Consider the following 12,911-nt stretch of genomic DNA (forward strand, 5'->3'; position numbering starts at 1 on the left):
TTCCTTCACAAGTGACTAGATAGAGTTCCCTGTGCTATATAGCAGGATCTCATTGCTTATCCACTCCAAATGCAATAGTTTGCATCTCCTAACTCCAAACTCCCAGCCCATCCCATGATGTCTTAATTCCCACTGTGTTGCCTTATCAGAGGTCAAAAACTAGATATTTTGGGAGTTTCTTTTTTTCTTTTTGTCTTTTTTTGTTGTTGTTGTTGTTGCTATTTCTTGGGCCACTCCCGCAGCATATGGAGGTTCCCAGGCTAGGGGTTGAATCGGAGCTGTAGCCACCGGCCTACGCCAGAGCCACAGCCATGCAGGATTCCAGCCGCGTCTGCAACCTACACCACAGCTCACGGCAACACCGGATCCTTAACCCACTGAGTGAGGCCAGGGATGGAACCTGCAACCTCATGGTTCCTAGTCGGATTCGTTTCTGCTGTGCCACAACGGGAACTCCGGGTTTGTAATTTCTGATTCAGAGTCTTATCAAATCTTGCCTGGGAATTCCCATCGTGGCTCAGTGGAAATGAATCTGACTAGTATCCATGAGGATACAGGTTCGATCCCTGGCCTCGCTCAGTGGGTCAAGGATCCGGCATTGCCGTGAGCCGTGGCGTAGGTTGCAGACGCGGCTTGGATCTGGTGTTGCTGTGGTTACGGTGTATGCTGGTAGCTGTAGCTCTGATTCAACCCCTAGCCTGGGAACCTCCATGTGCCGCAGGTGTGGCCCTAAAAAAGACCCCCCCCCCCAAAAAAAAAATCTTGCCTAAGCTCTTGTCACTCCACCATAGGTCTTTCTCTGCTCCCAGCCCTCTGTTATTGTTTCCAGTATTGTGTTCCTGAAGGTCGAATCTTATCTTTTCATTATCAAGTTTCAGAGCGCCGATGGTTCTGTGTGTGTGTTTCCTACCTAGCTTTATCGGTGAAGTCCTTCACAGTTGGACCGAAGCCTACTTGTTACTGTCCCTGGTTTTATCTCCCTCTCCTTTCCCCAGCTTTTCTCTCCTCTCCAGCCTCACTGAACTTAGCATTTTTCCAGTACCGGGTTATACCGTGTGCTTTTAGGACACTGTGCCTTTTCCTTGTGCCTCCTCCCCCTGGCTGGCAAAGTACTCATCCCCTGTGAGACTTAGTTCATATGTTAAGCCTTCCTTGACTCCCTCCAGCAGTTTTTCTTCCTTGTTGGGACTCGCACCGCATTATCTCTTCCTTTGTGTTGAGTTCCTTGACCTAGAACCTGGTCCTTGACCTAGAACCTGGCACCATCAGACAGTGGCTGACGTGGGTCTTCAGGGTCAGGCCACTGGTCTAAACATCTTTATTAGTCTTGGCAGTATTATATAAAATCCATAAGATCTCTAGTTAAATGTATACTGTTGGTTTCTATTTGATGAACTTTAATCCCTGGTGCCTAATCTGTCTTTGTCACGTGAAACCATCCAGAGTTAATTTGAAGATTTATAGGACTTCCTGAAACCTAATTCTAGCCTATCACCTAACATGATATGGTACCTTACAAAATTATCCCTTTTATCATTTTATCTGGTGTCTACAATACCCTGTGTTGGCTAGACTTTGTTATCTCTGCTTTCTCGGTGATTGCACAGCTCCTTTTGACATTGAAGTACACATTCAGGTAGGACTCAGAGAGAAAACATGGCTTTGTTTTGTTTTGTTTTGTTTTTTGGGGGCTGCACCCATGGCCATGGAAGTTCCTAGGCTAGGGGTTGAATCAGAACTGTATCTGCTGGCCTATACCACAGCCACAGCAGTGAGGGATCCAAGCCGAGTCTGTGGCTTGCACTGCAGCTCTCAGCAACACTGGATCCTTAACCTAGTGAGCGAGGCTAGGGATTGAACCCAAGTCCTCGTTGATACTAGTCGAGTTCATTACCATCGAGCCACAATGGGAACTCCGAGAAGACGTGTTTTTACACTGCATTGAGAAAGTGGTTTGTCTCTTTGTAGCTAAATATACCTCATTGGGTTCTGCAGAAAAGTTGCCTTAGCTCAATAGGTGAGGGCTAAAGGGCTTGTCTTTTGCAAGGCTACTTTATATTCAGCGTGGAAGAAGGAGGTGCCCAGGACCTGCCTGGCTGATGGAAAGGCCTTGACTATGGTTAGAAACCTTGACTGAAGTGAATGGTGCATGCCTGCAGCCTCTCAGGGTTTTTTTCTTCTGTTGTGCTTCAAACATCTAGAATTGTAATAAAGGCTTGGTAGCACAGTAGTGGAGTGTCAGACCAGGTCGGTTCATGAAGAGAGTCATCGCAAGTGGAGTAAGCTGAGCGCCAAGAGCAGAAAGGTTTACAGTACTTCCAAGTTTGTAGGGTAATTCACAACCTCTGGGGTGCTAACACTGCCATGCTTGGGACTATGGAAGTTGATTATAGAAAGATGAACCAAAAGACAAAAAAAAATAATAATAATAATAATAATAATAATAATGAGTTCCCGTCGTGGCGCAGTGGTTAACGAATCTGACTAGGAACCATGAGGTTGTGGGTTCGGTCCCTGCCCTTACTCAGTGGGTTAACGATCAGGCGTTGCCGTGAGCTGTGGTGTAGGTGGCAGATTCGGCTCGGATCCTGCATTGCTGTGGCTCTGGTGTAGGCCAGTGGCTACAGCTCCGATTAGACCCCTAGCCTGGGAACCTCCATATGCCGAGAGAGCGGCCCAAGAAATAGCAAAAAGACAAAAAAAAAAAAAAAAAAAAGAAAAGAAAGATGAACCATAAGGAGTTCCCTCGTGGTTCAGTGGTTTAAGGATCTGGCATTGTCGCTGTTGTGGCTCGGGTTACTGCTGTGGTGTGGATTTGATCCCTGGCCCAAGAACTTCCACATGCTTGCAGGTGTGGCAAAAACAAAACAAAACAAACAAAAAAACCCATAAGGGTTAGGACATAACCTGTGTTAGATACTGGTATGTGGCATCCAGTTTTGGTCCCTCTGTACTTAACAGAGGAATAAAAATGATGAAAAACTTTTTTTTTTTTTAAAGTCCTTATCATTATAAGTTTTTTTATCTTTTTTTGTTGTTGTTGTTGTTGTTGTTATTGTTGCTATTTCTTGGGCTGCTTCCGCGGCATATGGAGGTTCCCAGGCTAGGGGTTGAATCGGAGCTGTAGCCACCAGCCTACGCCAGAGCCACAGCAACGCGGGATCCGAGCCGCGTCTGCAACCTACACCACAGCTCACGGCAACGCCGGATCTTTAACCCACTGAGCAAGGGCAGGGACCGAACCCGCAACCTCATGGTTCCTAGTCGGATTCGTTAACCACTGCGCCACGACGGGAACTCCATTATAAGTTTTTTTAAAAAAAGGAACAGATTTTCTTCTAGAGAAGGAAAAGCTAAGGGATGGCTTGATTACCATCTTCAAGTATAAGAGTAGTTTTTGCCAGGGGGATTTTGATTAATTGGTCTTCCTGTACTTCAAAGATTTAGGAATAAATGGGCTAAAATTGAAGGAGGAGTAATTGTAATGACCATGCGGAAGAGTGTCTTGATCATCAAAGTTGGGAAACATTTGAATGACTGCTAAAAGCATGCTGCATTTCTGACGGTTTCAATCATCTATTCTTATGTAAGAGATAACCCTGCAACTTTTAGTGGCTTCAAATGACGATCATTTTACTGCTCCTGATTTGGTGGATTAGTAATTCAGGGGAGAGGGACATACTGCTTTCCTCCACGTGATGCTGATGGGACGGAAGGATCCAGCGTGGCTTCAGTCACCCATCTGGGGCCTTGGTGCTGACTGTTGGCTGGGACATTTGGGTTCTCCTCCATGAGGTCTGTTTCTCCTGGCCTCTCACCATTCATTAATATAGATTAGGCATCTTTTACATGGCTGTTGGCTTCCAAGGCAGGCCACAGCGGAGCCATGGGGCCTCTGAAGGCGTCGGCTCTTGCCCCATTCTTTTGGTTTACGTAAGTCCCAAGTGTAGCCCACATTCAAGGGGAGGGGACATGGACTCCGCCTCTTACCGGGTAGAGTGTCAAAGTCACACTGCAAAGAGGCGTGCAGCCTGGTTGGGATTATTGCGGCCAAGTTTGGAAATAATTTCCCACACCGACCTTAGAGAGTTTACATGAGATAATCAGTACTATTTATTGAGTCAGTAGTTTGGGTGCATAGTTTACAAACTTGGCTGCATTGCAGAGTCATTGGGGAGCTCTTTGCGAGCAGAGACTCCTTGGGTACCAGATATGTGAATTAGTCTCTTCTGGGGTGTTGACACATATGAGACACTCTTGTGTCCTTTCTCTCAGGTAACTTTTGGTAAAAGGAGCAGGTGGTGGAGGGCACACAGAGCCAGGTGGAAATAAAGTATGTGGCAGAATGTAAGTGCCTTAAGGTAGGCCTGCCAGGCTCCACCTGCTTCCAGGACTTGGCTGAACCCCTTGCCAAGATACATGCCATTCAGTCAGTACATCGTCAGAGGTGTGTTTCTTGGTACCTCACTTATGTTTTCTTGTAGTTTTAGGTGCTTTTTCATTCATAGCAGTTTTTAGTTTATAATTGAATATTTGTATGATTATTGGACTGATGTGTAATAGACAAAATTGGTCTGCTTTGCTTTCTGTTATCTTAGCATGGTGCCTGCCTCATAGAAGATACTCAGTAAGTATTTGTTGAATGAATAAGAGGTTGATTGAAAGCACGAAGGAATGAATGAAGTGATATTTGAATTCAGTCTTAATGTGTGATTTTGGACAGGTGGAGCAAACAAATGGGAAATTCACATTTCTGGAGCAGAAAGTGTGGATTATGCTGCTCATACAATTTCAGAAGATTGGAGGAAAAGATTTGGGAAAAGATGAAGGGTTTGGTTTTGAGCATCCTTGTTGTGCTAGATTTGAGGTCTGGATATCTAGCAGGCATTTAGAAATGAGTGCTAAAACTGAGGGGTGAGCTTGATTCCAGGTACTTAGATTTGGAGTTTTCTAGGGCTGAGGAATCTATTCATTTGACAGATACTCACTGAGCTTCCACTGTGTGCCAGACAACTGCGTTGTAGGGAAGGTGAGCTAAAGTCTGACCGATAAGGCACCAGCTTTGTGAAAAGATCTGTGAAGGAGGCTCCTGGCAGGACAGGAACCACAAGTGTGCAGGCCTTAGGGCAGTAAGTGATTTCTTATTTTGGAGGAAGTCACAATAAAAGGAGACCACCGAGGGCCTAGAGTGGGGGTGGTGGGTGGGGGTGACGGGGGTGGCATGAAATAAAATGGGAGAGGTGGGCGGGGCCCACATCATGTGGGACCTTTGTGGGCCAACGGGCAGCCTAGACTTTACAAAGGGATGTGGTAGGAAAGCAGCAAAGGCTTTAAAGCAGGAGAGTAACAGGCAGAGCGTATTTTTTAAAAATAAAAGTCTAGGAGTTTGCTTGTACAGCAGGTTAAGGATCTGGCATTGTCACTGCAGCAGCTTGGGTTGCTGCTGTGGCTTGGATTTGATCCCTAGCCCGGGAATGTCCACATACCACAGGCACAGCCAAAAAATAGAGTAGAATAGAATAAAATAAATTAAAATAGGTTTACCTTGACTACTGTGTGGAGGATAGAGAGTGGCAAAGAAGGGTCCAATAAGGAGGTGTTTGCTCTGATTGTTGAGAAAAATAATGGCATATAAGGCAAGGTTTGGCAGTGGCAGTGGACAGAGGGAGAAGGGATGTTGGCAGGATGTATTTTTAAAATAGAATCGGAGTTCCCGTCGTGGTGCAGTGGTTAACGAACCCGACTAGGAACCATGAGGTTGCGGGTTCGGTCCCTGTGCTTGCTCAGTGGGTTAACGATCCGATCCGGCGTTGCCGTGAGCTGTGGTGTAGGTTGCAGACGCGGCTCGGATCTCGCGTTGCTGTGGCTCTGGCATAGGCCGGAGACTACAGTTCCGATTGGACCCCTAGCCTGGGAACCTCCATATGCCGCAGGAGTGGCCCAAGAAATAGCAAAAAGACAAAAAAAAAAAAAAAAAAAAAATAGAATCAACGAGGAGTTCCCATTGCGGCTCAGCGGGTTATGAACCCAACTAGGATCCATGACGATGTGGGTTTGATCCCTGGCCTCACTCAGCGGGTTAAGGATATGGCATTGGCATGAGCTGTAGCGTAGGTCACATACCCGGCTTGGATCCCAAGTTGCTATGGCTGTGGTGTAGGCCAGTAGCTGTGGCTCTGTGGCTCTGACTGGACCCCTAACCTGGGAACTTCCATATGACTTGGGTGTGACCCTAAAAAGGCCAAAAAAAAAAAAAAAAGAACTAACAATTCACTAGCAAAGGAAAGGAAGAATGGTTAGTACAAAACCCTAGGGGATATTTAGGAGGCAAAAGGAGGAGCCAGGGAAGGACAGGGAAGAAAATTGGTCTTTAAAGTCAAAGGAGAGTCAGTTATTGCATGTTTTGTGGGAACCAGAGGAGAAAGTAGTTCATGCGTGTCCAGGAGGTCGTGAAGGTTGAGGATGTAGGAAGAAACCGTGCATTTACCCATCACAAGATGACTGGTGACCTTGGAGAACGGGCTTTCAGTAAAGTGGAGCCGAGTCCATGAACAAGTGTGTGATGCGGAAGTGAAGCTGAGCACCAGCCTCTTTGTGGGGGAAGCTGGGGATTGACGAGCAAGGGAGACCGGGCAGAGAGCTCACTTTGTGCAGACTCGTAAAGAGACGTCTGTGTGCAGAGACAGGTGTTGGAAAAACTCTGATGGGCCAGTAGTTACTGAGCCTCCTCTCTGTGCCAGTCACTGTGCTGGCAGCTATACCCAGTCTGTTCTGTTGATCTTTGTCTTTCAACAATTTCCTTAAAAGTATAGTGACCTCTAAAATGAATTTCCAAATTCTGGGGGCATATAGGACCTTCCATTGGGGTATTGGGAAGGAGTTATTAGAACCAAGTTTTTCTATATTTTTGTCTTACTCTTTGAAATTTCTTTTTAGTGTTATGTTTCAGATAGACCACAGTATATTTGCATAGTAAAACTTGTCTGATTTGCTGTTAAGTAAATTAAACTTGTCTAATTTGCTGTATTGGAGATATGCTTTTTTTTTTTTTTTTTTTTAACTGATGTCCAGACACGGTGGAGTCTTCTGATCTAGTGAATAAAGGGGAGTTTTTGAGATGCAGATAAAAGAACAGGGAGAGAAGATGGGAAATTAACATGCCCAGGAGTCTGCACCTTGTTTTAAATCTCCTAAGAACCCTGTGAAGTTATTTTCCCCATTTTACAGCTAGGAAACTAAAGTCTGGAGAAATTAACCTGCCCGAGGTCACACAACCGATTAAGTGATGGAACTGGAATTTGAAATCGGTCTATTTTACTTGAAGGCCTTATCAGCTCACTTATTCTTCCTTCTCTTCATCTGCTTAGGGTTTTTTTTCATATTTTTCCATTTAATTCTCACAGTGCGATTCTTCAAGGCCAGATTAAAGTAGCTGTTTTGCAGTTGAGGAATCCCAGGCACCAATGAGACAAGCAGTACATGGTCACACATCTAGTATATGGCACCAGCTGGAATCCTGAGTAGTGGTTGCCATTTTTTGAGCACTCACTCTGTTGTTAAGTGTTTGCCTTAATTACATTATTCAGGGACTGCATCTTACAGATTTGGAAGATAAAGTGTAGGGAAGTGAAGCACCTCGACTGAGGTCATAGAGGAAGACTTTGAGTTCTGTCTGACCCCGGGCCCCGTATCCTAAGTCCTACACAACATTGCTCTTTGGAAAGTTGCTCCGAGACATCAACTAGAGATGAATAAAAGATTTCTGAGCCCAGTGATGGCTTGGTCTCAGTTGTAAGAATTTGTTGGGAACCCTGTAACTAAAGACTTCGGACTCCTCTGTAGTACTTGGTAGCTCAGATGTGGAAGGTTGAGGAAGAGAGGGAAGGAACGTGTAGAATAAGAACTCAGTGAATCAGAGGAGGCCCTTGGGGTGCAGGAGTGGCAGATCACCATGGGTTGTGCTGTTAAGAAAAGTTGTTCTGTTGGAAATTCACTCTGTCTTGGTTCTGTTTGATGCACGGTATTTGGAGTATGGGAAAAAAGAATGCAGAGATGGGTAAGATGGGATCTTTGCTGACTTCTAGAAGTTTTGACAGGGAGATGAAACATTCACCACACTGCACGACTGAAGGATATGAGAGAGGTGGAAGGAGGGTAGAAGTGTCATCCAGGTGGGCTTCGGGTAGGGCTGGCCTGCTGGGTGCCACCTCCTTCTCAGGAAGACCTCTGAGGGTTTGACTCACCATGTTTTAGGTCTGGTTCTTGGGTCAAAAAAAGGGATTTTATTTTATACCTGGAAGGGATCAGTCTTTCGGAGACCGGATTGTGTTCAGACTTGAGTGACTGTACTCAGAATGGCATGCCAGTTTGTTTTTTTGTTTGTTTGTTTTGTTTTTTGTCTTTTTGCCTTTTCTAGGGCTGCTACCACGGCACATGGAGGTTCCCAGGCTAGGGGTTGAATCGGAGCTGTAGCCACTGGCCTACGCCAGAGCCACAGCAACATGGGATCCAAGCCACGTCTGCAACCTATACCACAGCTCACGGCAACGCCAGATCCTCAACCCACTGAGCAAGGCTAGGGATCGAACCCACAACCTCATGGTTCCTAGTCGGATTTGTTAACCACTGAGTCACGACGGGAACTCCCAAAGAGGACCGAGCTGTTGCATGGGCCAGGAATCGAACCCGGGCCTCCTGTGTGGCAGGTGAGAATTCTACCACTGAACCACCCATGCACTGTCACTTTTAATTTTATAGTGGATTCCTTTCCTGTTGGCAGGATTCTGGATTTTGTTAGGGCATTGCTTTTCAATATCAAGAGATCTGAAAAATGAAATTTATGATAATACACAGTTTGCTTTAGTGAGCATGAAATAATGTGATAGGGTTGTTGGTGGGGGAGACTGCAGTTACAGAAAAGCAAGGTTATTGATTGCTTGCTGTATGCCAGGTATTGCACCAAGTGCTTTGCATACAGGAAGACCTGAATTCTCCCAGTGGTCCTCCTGCAAAGTAGGCACAGTTCATCCTCAGTTTACGAGTGAAGAAACCAGAGCTCTGTCCAAGCTGGTAAGAGGCACAACTGAGGTTGGAACCAAGTCTCCCTGACTCAAGAACCCACACCCCTCACAGTTACTGTATGCTGTTCCCATTTAAGGTTTACGACAGAACCTTGTCCCATCGCAGAGAAGATGGTATGTCACCTAGCTGCAGTGTTTCTCTGCCTTGGGTGATTCTATAGTCAGTGTGGCCACCTGTATTTTTTCTAGACTTTTCTAAGTTTGTTTGCTGACCACATTTTGATGTGGTCACCTTCTCTGTTTAAATATATTAATGCCATCATCCAAGCCTTTTTGTCCTTTTCTTGCTTTTGGTTTGGAAGACACTGTCTCTCTCTCTTTCTCTCTCTCTTTTTTTTGGCTTTTGTCTTTTTTGGGGCTGCACCAGTGGCATATGGAGGTTCCCAAGCTAGGGGTCTAATCAGAGCTACAACCACAGCAACACCGGAACCGTGCCAGGTCTGCAACCTACACCACAGCTCACGGCAACACTGGATCCTTAACCCACTGAGCGAGGCCAGGGATCCAACCTGCAACCTCATGGTTCCTAGTTGGATTGTTTCTGATATGCCATGATGGGAATGCCGACATTGTATCTCTTTAGAGGGACTTTGTGTATCTGTATTGATTTTGCGTTGATTTTATTATGATTTTTTTATTTTTAATTTTTTTTTTACCTCGCCCACGACATACAGAATGGAACCCATGCCACAGCCGTGACAATGCTGGGTCCTTAACCTCCTGAACCACCCCGGAATTCCCTTGATTTTATTATCTTAATATTATGGGTTAAGTCACGGCATTCCTCCAGCTCCTAACTTGGCAGCCTCCCCCCTCCCCTCCCCAGTGGATTTAAGTTCAAATTCTGAGTCTGATTCTGGAATATTCAGTCTGGCTCCAATATTAGCCCTGGCTCTCTGGATCCCTAGCTGTTGTCATTACCATCTCTCCCTTTGTGCCCGCTTATGTCTCAATCAAATCTAGTTACCTTCTGAAACTCTGTGTCTTTGATTTCCTACTTGCGTGTCCTTGTTCTGTTGTGTTTGGGGCCTGGAATGTCATTCTTCCTATGAAGCTTTGTCTGATCCCTGCCTGGAAGTAATCGTTTCCTCCTCTGGGTCTCATGGATTCTTTTACGTCTTCTTTATGGCACAGTACCCGTTCTGCTGTATATTTCAATTGTGTGTATACCTGCCTTTCTGTCTCTTTCTGGACCATAACCTCATTGAGCAGATCTATCTGGCTGACCTTTGTGTCTTTAGAGTTTAGTTCAGTTCCCTGCACATTAGTAGTCATTCGATAGCTGTTGGATGAATGGAGAGACAGAATTTCAGATTAAAGTGTCCATTGGTTTAGTTTTTTTTTCCCCTCTTGTTTGTTTCTTTTCTACCTTTCCCATTTCCTTTTCTTTTGTATTAAACTTGCTGTGTTTTTCTCTTGCACTGACTCACCAAACTTGTCTCCACCACTCCCTTTTCTTACCCAGATTTGCCTCATTCTTTCCCCGTTAGTAGTCGTGGTGTGGGAGTGCCACATGTTGCCGGTAGCTTTTCTCCATCCTTTGTGGCTCTAATCTCTCCAGGAATCACATGACCAGCATGGGAACCAAGTGGTGATGACATTATGATCTTTTAGATCACGTGTAAAGAAGAGTCCTCAGGGTTTAGGTATGTTAGTAGATTGCTTTCAAGTGGGAAACTTTCTGATCCACACTTCAAGAAAAAAGGAAAAAAAAAATGCTCGGGTACTTAGGAGGTAGATCAAGGCGTATATTCACACTGCGGGATGTGAGATGTTAGAAGAAATGCAGGAAGCTACAGAAGTTTCTGCTGTTATTGTTGAATCCCTGCATTTTTTCTGCAGCTGGAAGAAACATTACAGATTAGTGTGGTGCAGCCCTCCTGTTTTCCAGATGAGAACGCAGACTCAAAGAAGCTAAATGACTTGTCCATTCAAACTGGGCTATTCCTTGCCTAGTGTTTACTCCCAACGCTGAGTGTTCAGGCTTGGAGGAACTGCCAGCTCTTTGAAAACAGTGAGGGTTTGGCTTGAAGTGGAGGCTTCAGGTCTAAAGCGGAGGGCTTTTGCAGTGCTAAGTAGACTAAGGTTGGTAGCAGGTTGGACTGGGGACAGTGTTCACCAGAAGGGACCTTTTAACTGTTGTGATCACTCAGCGTGGTTCCCTTCTCTGGGAATCTGCTCACTGAGGATTGGCTGACAGAAATCTGTTCCGTCTACATTTGAAAAGAGACCAACATTGAATAATGAAAACACTTCCAATTTTTTTGGCTCTTTTTCCCAACCCTCACATTCCAAGTTTTGTTTCAGGCTTACTTTTCTTAGCACCGTTTGTGTTAAGTTTTTATTGTGGGCTCCTAGGTTAGAGGTCAGTATGAAGCATGGGAGATCCAGAAAGTGTCTTAGAGGCTCCTGATTGGTTTTTGGTTCTTTTTAATCGCATCTTTTACCTGACTCCTTGAATTATGTATTTTGTTGTCACTGAAATACTGTCTCATGAACCAGTGGCTCGCAGATAAGATAGAAAGGGTTACCTATTTGTGGCTAGGGAGCAGCCCTGTAAAGAGATCAGACAGCCTAGAACAGGAAGTTAAGTGCAAACAGGATGTGCTTGTCTTTACTGTAATTTGTGTGCCTTGGTGTTTTGAAACTTGGTGTGGTTAGTAAGTCAAGACTTCCAATGCTTGAGAGTTAGCTGAAGAATTCTCTGCTTGTGGTTTGAAAAGCAGCTAAGGCAGTAAGACCTTTACTGCCCTTGCCTTTATGCAGGTGCAGGCTTTCTTCTGGGGACTGGGTCCTTCTGTCTTCCTGGCTTACACTTTATTGCACCCACATGTTTTAAAAAATGAAACCCCCACATTGACTGCCCATGTGTTCCTTTTGGTAGATGCAGGAATTCAAGCTGTGCCTGGTTATTTATTTTTTAATAACAATAGGAAGTTTTAGCCTATAATTCACCAGCCTTTTGAATTACGGGTTCTTTTTTTGTTGAATTCCAGGGTTTGTAACATACCTTTTGAGTGTTTCTTGAGCAGAGTAGTTTACAAATGATCCCCGGGTTCTTTTTCGTCTTTGAAAACTTGCTTAAGTGTGGAGGCTGGATTTTTTTTTTTTTTTTTTTTTTTTTGGCTTTTTAGGGCAGCACTCGCAGCACATGGAGGGTCCTAGGCTAGGGTCGAATTGGAGCTAAAGCTGCCAGCCGCAGCCACGCAGGATCCAAGCCACGTTTTTGACCTACACCACAGCTCGCAGCAACGCCAGATCCTTAACCCACTGAGTGAGGCCAGGGATCCAACCCGAAGCCTCATGGTTCTAGTCGGATTCATTTCTGCTGACCCATGATGGGAACTCCTGGAGGCTGAATTTAATGGCTGCTGCTGAACTGTTTTATCCCTGGGCAAATTTCTGGAAAAGAAACTAAGTAATTTGCTTGGGGGTGTAACTCAGCTTATAAACAATCTTTGGAACCCCTTTTTTCTGACCCCCCCCCAATTCTTCATGGCTTCCCACTGTGAAATCTGCTTTATTATGTTTGTTGGGGGCTGAATTGGCTATAGAATATAACTACCTGTAGAGAGTAATCCTGGGATCTTTGAGGATTTATTATAATTGTTTGAGTTATTTCACAACAGATCCATTCTGAAAGTTTCAGACCATAAACTAATGAGTAAGGGACAGGTAAAGTTTTGGGTGATTTTTTTTTTTTTTTTTTTTTTTTGCCACAGCTGTGTGGAGATCCCTAACCCACTGTGTGGGGCTGGGGATTGAACCTGCGTCCCTGCGCTCCAGAGACACTGCTGATCTCTTTGCGCCACAGCGGGAACTCCCAGGGTA

General features: G+C 45.1%; 1 protein-coding gene and 1 non-coding gene across 22 annotated transcripts in view; one reads left to right on the forward strand and one right to left on the reverse strand.

The window, feature by feature from the left end:
- RFFL (ring finger and FYVE like domain containing E3 ubiquitin protein ligase) overlaps positions 1–12,911 on the forward strand; it is a 75,776-nt gene that overhangs the window by 23,687 nt on the left and 39,178 nt on the right. The gene's annotated exons all lie outside the window — the stretch shown is intronic.
- On the reverse strand, positions 8,665–8,735 carry TRNAG-GCC. Its single transcript has one exon. It is a non-coding gene; the product is annotated as a tRNA-Gly (tRNA).

This window comes from Sus scrofa, chromosome 12, assembly GCF_000003025.6.
Source record: "Sus scrofa isolate TJ Tabasco breed Duroc chromosome 12, Sscrofa11.1, whole genome shotgun sequence".
NCBI classification, from domain to species: Eukaryota; Metazoa; Chordata; class Mammalia; order Artiodactyla; family Suidae; genus Sus; species Sus scrofa.